The 5,627-nt window shown below is 37.2% G+C and overlaps 1 non-coding gene across 1 annotated transcript; it reads right to left on the bottom strand.

The window, feature by feature from the left end:
- Nucleotides 1-4,700: 4,700 nt before the first annotated feature.
- On the bottom strand, nucleotides 4,701-4,807 carry LOC129674748 (U6 spliceosomal RNA). Its single transcript, XR_008719845.1, has one exon. It is a non-coding gene; the product is annotated as a U6 spliceosomal RNA (small nuclear RNA).
- Nucleotides 4,808-5,627: the final 820 nt, after the last annotated feature.

Genomic DNA, 5,627 nt, shown 5'->3' with positions numbered 1-5,627 from the left:
AAAAAAAACCATGACAAGCAGAAGTCTGAGATAAATTTATTTTTCAGTCAATCTGATAGCAACCATTCTCAGTAACAAAATGAGATGAGAAAGCCACATTATATGTGGTGGTTGAAGCTTCATTGTCCACACAAGGGAGTGCATGGAACATGTGTTTAAAGGAATATGAAATTATTTCAAAGGATGCTACTTCTGGTGCTCTGAAAAGAGCTTTCAGACGGGAAAATAAGGTATTGAAATTCTCGCCTTCAACCTTAACTCTGTCTCGGGGAAAGTGGAGGCGAAAGAAGTGCAAGGAGCTAGAATTTCGGCTCAAAATGACAAACTTGATTTTAAATAAATTCTGTAGTTGAGATGCGAAACAACATCACATTCTAGAAAATACAGGAGAAAATATGAAAAAATTAAGGATACACACATTACTGTTTTTCCTATATATCCAACCCTACTGTGTTTTTCATTGGGACAAGGTTTCAGGTATTCCAATAAGGGAATTACCTTAAATATGAACTACGTATTTGGCACATTCTGTTCAAATTGGAGGATGGGAAAGGATTAGCTACAGCCTTTTCTGTCTTTGCATTTCTGTCCATCGGATAAAAGCATAGGAGCATCAAAAGCCTGCCTTGGTTTGAAGGAGGAAGTCATTTATGAAGGTCTAATTCTCCTCCTACACGCTAGCACTACTCAGCCATGGTAAACAGAGGGCTATGGACAGTCAAGTACCCATTCAGTCTAAGCCCTAGCTTCTCAGGGAAGCAAAAGTTCTTTAAAACCATCTTCCCCCTGTTTTCTTGATATCACTTGAGCAGGACTTGCAAAACCTTGGATAGGAATCTTAGGCTCTCAGGAAAGACCACTTTTCTCTTAAAGATAGACTGCCTGGCTGGCACTAATGTCTCTGTAGAGCTTTACTGCAGTAGCTAACAACATTTCATTTAGAAGCAGAGCCACTCATGCAGAACAAACCTATCCTATCCTATAACTGCATTAACAGCCAATCAAATACTTCAAACACTTAAAAAATAAAAAAATAAAATCCTGCCCATTGAGCCACTGCTTTCAAGATCTGTAGCCATCAACCGAGAGTCAAACCCTAAACCACAATGAACCTAATGTTAATGTGGGATATAATTGCATTTATTAGTGTTTCATTAAGGATATTTGCAACTATATTCATCTTAGCCTGTAGTGCTCTAAACTCATCTTAGCCTGTAGTGCTCCTGGCTGGCTTTGGTAGCATGGGCATACTGGCCTGGCAAAATGAGTGTTTTCCAAAATATGGCTTCAATTGCTTGGAAGCATTTGAGAAGAACTGGCTACTTAGTTAGATGTTTTGTAAAAATTCTCCATTGAAGCTATGGGGACATGACATCTTCTTTGTTGGTATGTTTCTGATTATTACACGTTTGCTCTATTTTGATTTTTCTGGGTTTTATTCTTTCTTTCTTTTTAGACATATGCTTTGATTTATAAAAATTATTTTTTCAGTTTTTTTTAATTTTTATGAATTACAGTTTATTCACTTTGTATCCCAGCTGTAGCCCCATCCCCTATCCCCTCCTGATCCCACTCTCCCTCCTTCTTCTTCTCCTATGCCCCTCCCTCAGTCAAATGATAGGGGAGGTGCTCCTCCCCTTCTATCTGACCCTACTATCAGGTCTCATCAGTACTGGCTTCTTTGTCTTCCTCTGGGTACTGTTAAGACTGCTCCCATCTCAGGTGAAGGTATCAAAGAGCCAGCCTATGAGTTCATGTCAGAGATGGTCCCTTTTCCTATTATTTGAGAACCGTCTTGGACACTGAGCTGCCATGAGCTACTTCTGTGCAAGGGTTCTACATTATCACCATGTATGGTCCTTGGTTGGAGTATCAATCTCAAAAAAGAGCCCTGGGCCCAGATTTTTTGGTTCTGTTGCTCTCCTTGTGGAGCTCCTGTTCCCTCCAGGTCTTTCTATCTCCCCCTTCTTTCATAAGATTCCCTGCACTCTGCCCAACGTTTGGCTATGAATTTCAGCATATGTTTTGATACCCTACTGGGCAGAGTTTTTCAGAGGCCCTCTGTGATAAGCTCCTGTCCTGTTCCCTGTTTTCTCCCTCTTCTGATGTCCATCCTGTTTGCCTTTCTGAATGAAGATTGAGCATCTTACCCAGGAACCTCCTTCTTGATTAGATACTTTAGGTATACAGATTTTAGTATGATTATACTATATTATATGTCTAATATCCACTTCTAAGTGAGTATATACCCTGTGTGTCTTCCTACTTCTGGGATACCTCACTCAGGATGATCTTTTCTAGATCCCAACATTTGCCTGCAAATTTCATGATTTCCTTATTTTAAATTGCTGAGTAGTAGTCTATTGTGTAAAAGTATCACAATTTCTATATCCATTCCTCAACTGAGGGACATCTGGGTTGTTTCCAGGTTCTAGCTATTACAAATAAAGCTGCTACAAACATGGTTGAGCAAATGGCCTTGTATACTTGAGCATGTTTTGGATATATGCCTAAGAGTGGTATAGCTGGGTCTTGGGTAGCACTAATCCTATTTGTCTGAGAAAGTGTCAGATTGATTTCCAGAATGGTTGTACAAGTTTATTTTCACACCAGCAACATAGGAGAGTTCCCCTTTCTCTACACCCTCTCCAGCATGTGTTGTCACTTAGTTTTTGATTTGTGCCATTCTGATGGGTGTAAGGTGAGATCTCAGTGTCATTTTGATTTGCATTTCCCTGATGACTAAGGATGCTGAGGATTTCTTTAAGTGTTTCTCTGCCATTCGATGTTCCTCTATTGAGAATTCTCTCTTTAGCTCTGAACCCCATTTTTTGATTGGGTTACTTGATTTGTTGCTGTTTTATTTCTTATGTTTTTATATATTCTGGATATTAGCCTTCTGTCAGACATAGGGTTGGTGAAGATCCTTTCCCAATCTGTAGGCTGTCGTTTTGTTCTGACGACAGTGCCCTTTGCTTTACAAAAGCTTTTCAGTTTCATGAGGTCCCATTTATTGATTGTTGATCTTAGAGCCTCTGCTGTTGGTGTTGTGTTCAGGAAGTTATCTTCTGTGCCAATGAGTTCAAGGCGCTTCCCCACTTTTCTTCTAACAGGTTTAATGTGTCTGTCTGTTTTTATATTGAGGTCTTTGATCCACTTTGACTTTAGTTTTGTTCAGGGTGATAAGTATGGATGTACTTGCATTTTTCTACAAGTAGACATTCAGTTAGACCAGCACCATTTATTGAAGATGCTCTTTTTTCCAGTGAATGGTTTTGGCGTCTTTGTAAAAATTCAGGTGTCCATAATTGTGTGGGTTTATTTCTGGGTCTTCTATTTGATTCCATTGATCCATCATTCTGTTTCTATGCCAGGACCACACAGTTTTTATTACTGTTGCTCTATAGTACAGCTTGAGATCAGGGATGGAGATACCTCCAGAAGATATTTTATTGTAGAGGATTGTTTTTGCAATTCTGGATTTCTTGTTATTCCATATGAAGTTGAGAATTTTTCTTTCCAGGGCTGTAAAGAATTGTGCTGGTAATTTCATGGGAATTGCAATGAATCTGTCAATTGCTTTTGGTAAGATGGCCATTTTTACTATGTTAATCCTGCCAAGCCATGAGCATGGGAGATCTTTCCATCTTCTGATATCTTCTTCTATTTCTTTCTTCAGAGAATGAAAGGTTTTTTTCATCCAAATCTTTGACTTGCTTGGTTAGCATTACACCAAGGTACTTTATGTCCTTTGTGGCTATTGTGAAGGGTGTTGTTTCCCTAATTTTTTTCTCAGCCCTTTTTTCTTTTGCATACAGGAGGGCTACTGTTTTTCTTTTTTTTTTTTTTTAGTTGATTTTGTATCCAGCCTCTTTGCTGAAGGTGTTTACCAGCTGTAGGAGTTCCCTGGTAGAATTTTTGAGGTCACTCATGTATACTATCATATAATCTGCAAATAGTGATTCTTTGACTTCTTCCTTTCTGAACCGAATCCCCTTGATTTCCGTTAATTGTATTATTGCTCTAGCAAAGACTTCAAGTACTATGTTAAAGAGGTATGTAAAGAGTGGGCAACCTTGCTTTGTCCCTGATTTCAGTGGGATTGCTTTAAGTTTCTCTCCTTTTAATTTGATGTTGGCTATAGGCTTGCTGTATATTGCCTTTACTATGTGTAGGTATGTGCCTTGTATCCCTGATCTCTCCAGGACTTTAAAATAAATGAATGTTGGATTTTATCAAATGCTTTTCAGCATCTAAGGAAATTATCATGTGTTCTTTTTCTTTCAGTTTGTTTATATGGTAGATTACATTGATGGATTTCCATATATTGAACCACCCCTGCATGCCTGGGATGAACCCTACTTGGTCATAGAGGATGATATCTTTGATGTGTTCTTGGATTTGGTTTGCAAGTATTTTATTGAGTATTTCTCATCACTGTTCATAAGAGAGATAGGTCTTTGTGAGGTTTAGGTATCAAGGTGACTTTGTCTTCATAGAATGAGTTTGGTAATTTTTCTTCTGTTTCTATTTTGTGGAATATTTTGAAGAGTATTGGTGTTAGCTCTTCTTTGTAGGTCTGGTAGAATTCTGCACAGAAACCATCTTGCCCTGGGCTTTTTTTGGAAGGGAAACTTTTGATGACAGCTTCTATTTCCTTAGGGGATATAGGACATTTCATTGATTTACCTGTTCTTGATAAAAATATGGAATGCTTCATGAATTTGAATGTCATCCTTGTGCAGGGGCCACGCTAATCTTCTCTGTATTGTTCCAATTTTAGTATATGTGCTGCCAAAACGAGCACTTATTCTTTCTTTTTTTAACAATCCAGTATTGGTGCAGTGTTTGGGGAATATAAGCTTTTTTCTAGGTGTATAATTGTTCATACCGTAACAATCCTGTGTTTGTTTCTGATGCCAGTGGAGATAGCTTTTCTTTCATCTCCAATTTATTTATTCTATTATGACATAATAAAATATGGAGAATCATTTTGAATTTTTGTGGCCTATAGTGTGTTCAATATTCTAACAGGCTTCATAGGTGTCTAAGAATTATGTACATTCAAATCTGTTGTTGGGATAGTCTACAGATATCCACTGAGTTCATTTGATCTGTGCTACAGTTTATCTGTGAACTTCATTTAATAATTTTTAGGTTGCAAGTCTAATCTAAGAATGAAACAAAAATAAATACCCAGCAGTATAAAAGATGAGTAGGTCAAGGTATAATAATAGAAGGGTGAAACAATCTACTCTCATCCTTACATAAGTCTTGATTAAAATTGTTCTACCTACAATACTGGAAATAGGACTTTTTCTGACACAGAAATAGTGCATTTATTTACTGCTCAATATTTAAAACTTATATTTAATATCAAATAAGTAAAAGAGAAATTGATAGTTAACATCTTTATTTTCAAAGTAAGCTTTCCTCTTTTATTACAAATTATAGCATTTTTTAAAAATAAAACATCACCACCACTTTTTCCCTCCCCCGAAAATAATGTATTCTTTCTTATATTTTCTTGACTAAGGCTGTTTTTCTTTTTCTCCATGCATAGTAATTCCTTAGGATTTTGTTGTAAGTTTTGTTTTGTTTAGTTAAGAGCTGACCTGGTTGTCCTG

This window comes from Psammomys obesus, unplaced genomic scaffold (genome assembly GCF_907164565.1).
Source record: "Psammomys obesus unplaced genomic scaffold, mPsaObe1.curated_primary_1811, whole genome shotgun sequence".
NCBI classification, from domain to species: Eukaryota; Metazoa; Chordata; class Mammalia; order Rodentia; family Muridae; genus Psammomys; species Psammomys obesus.
Note: the sequence above shows the minus strand (reverse complement) of the source record. Positions and strands in the feature narration are given on the sequence as shown.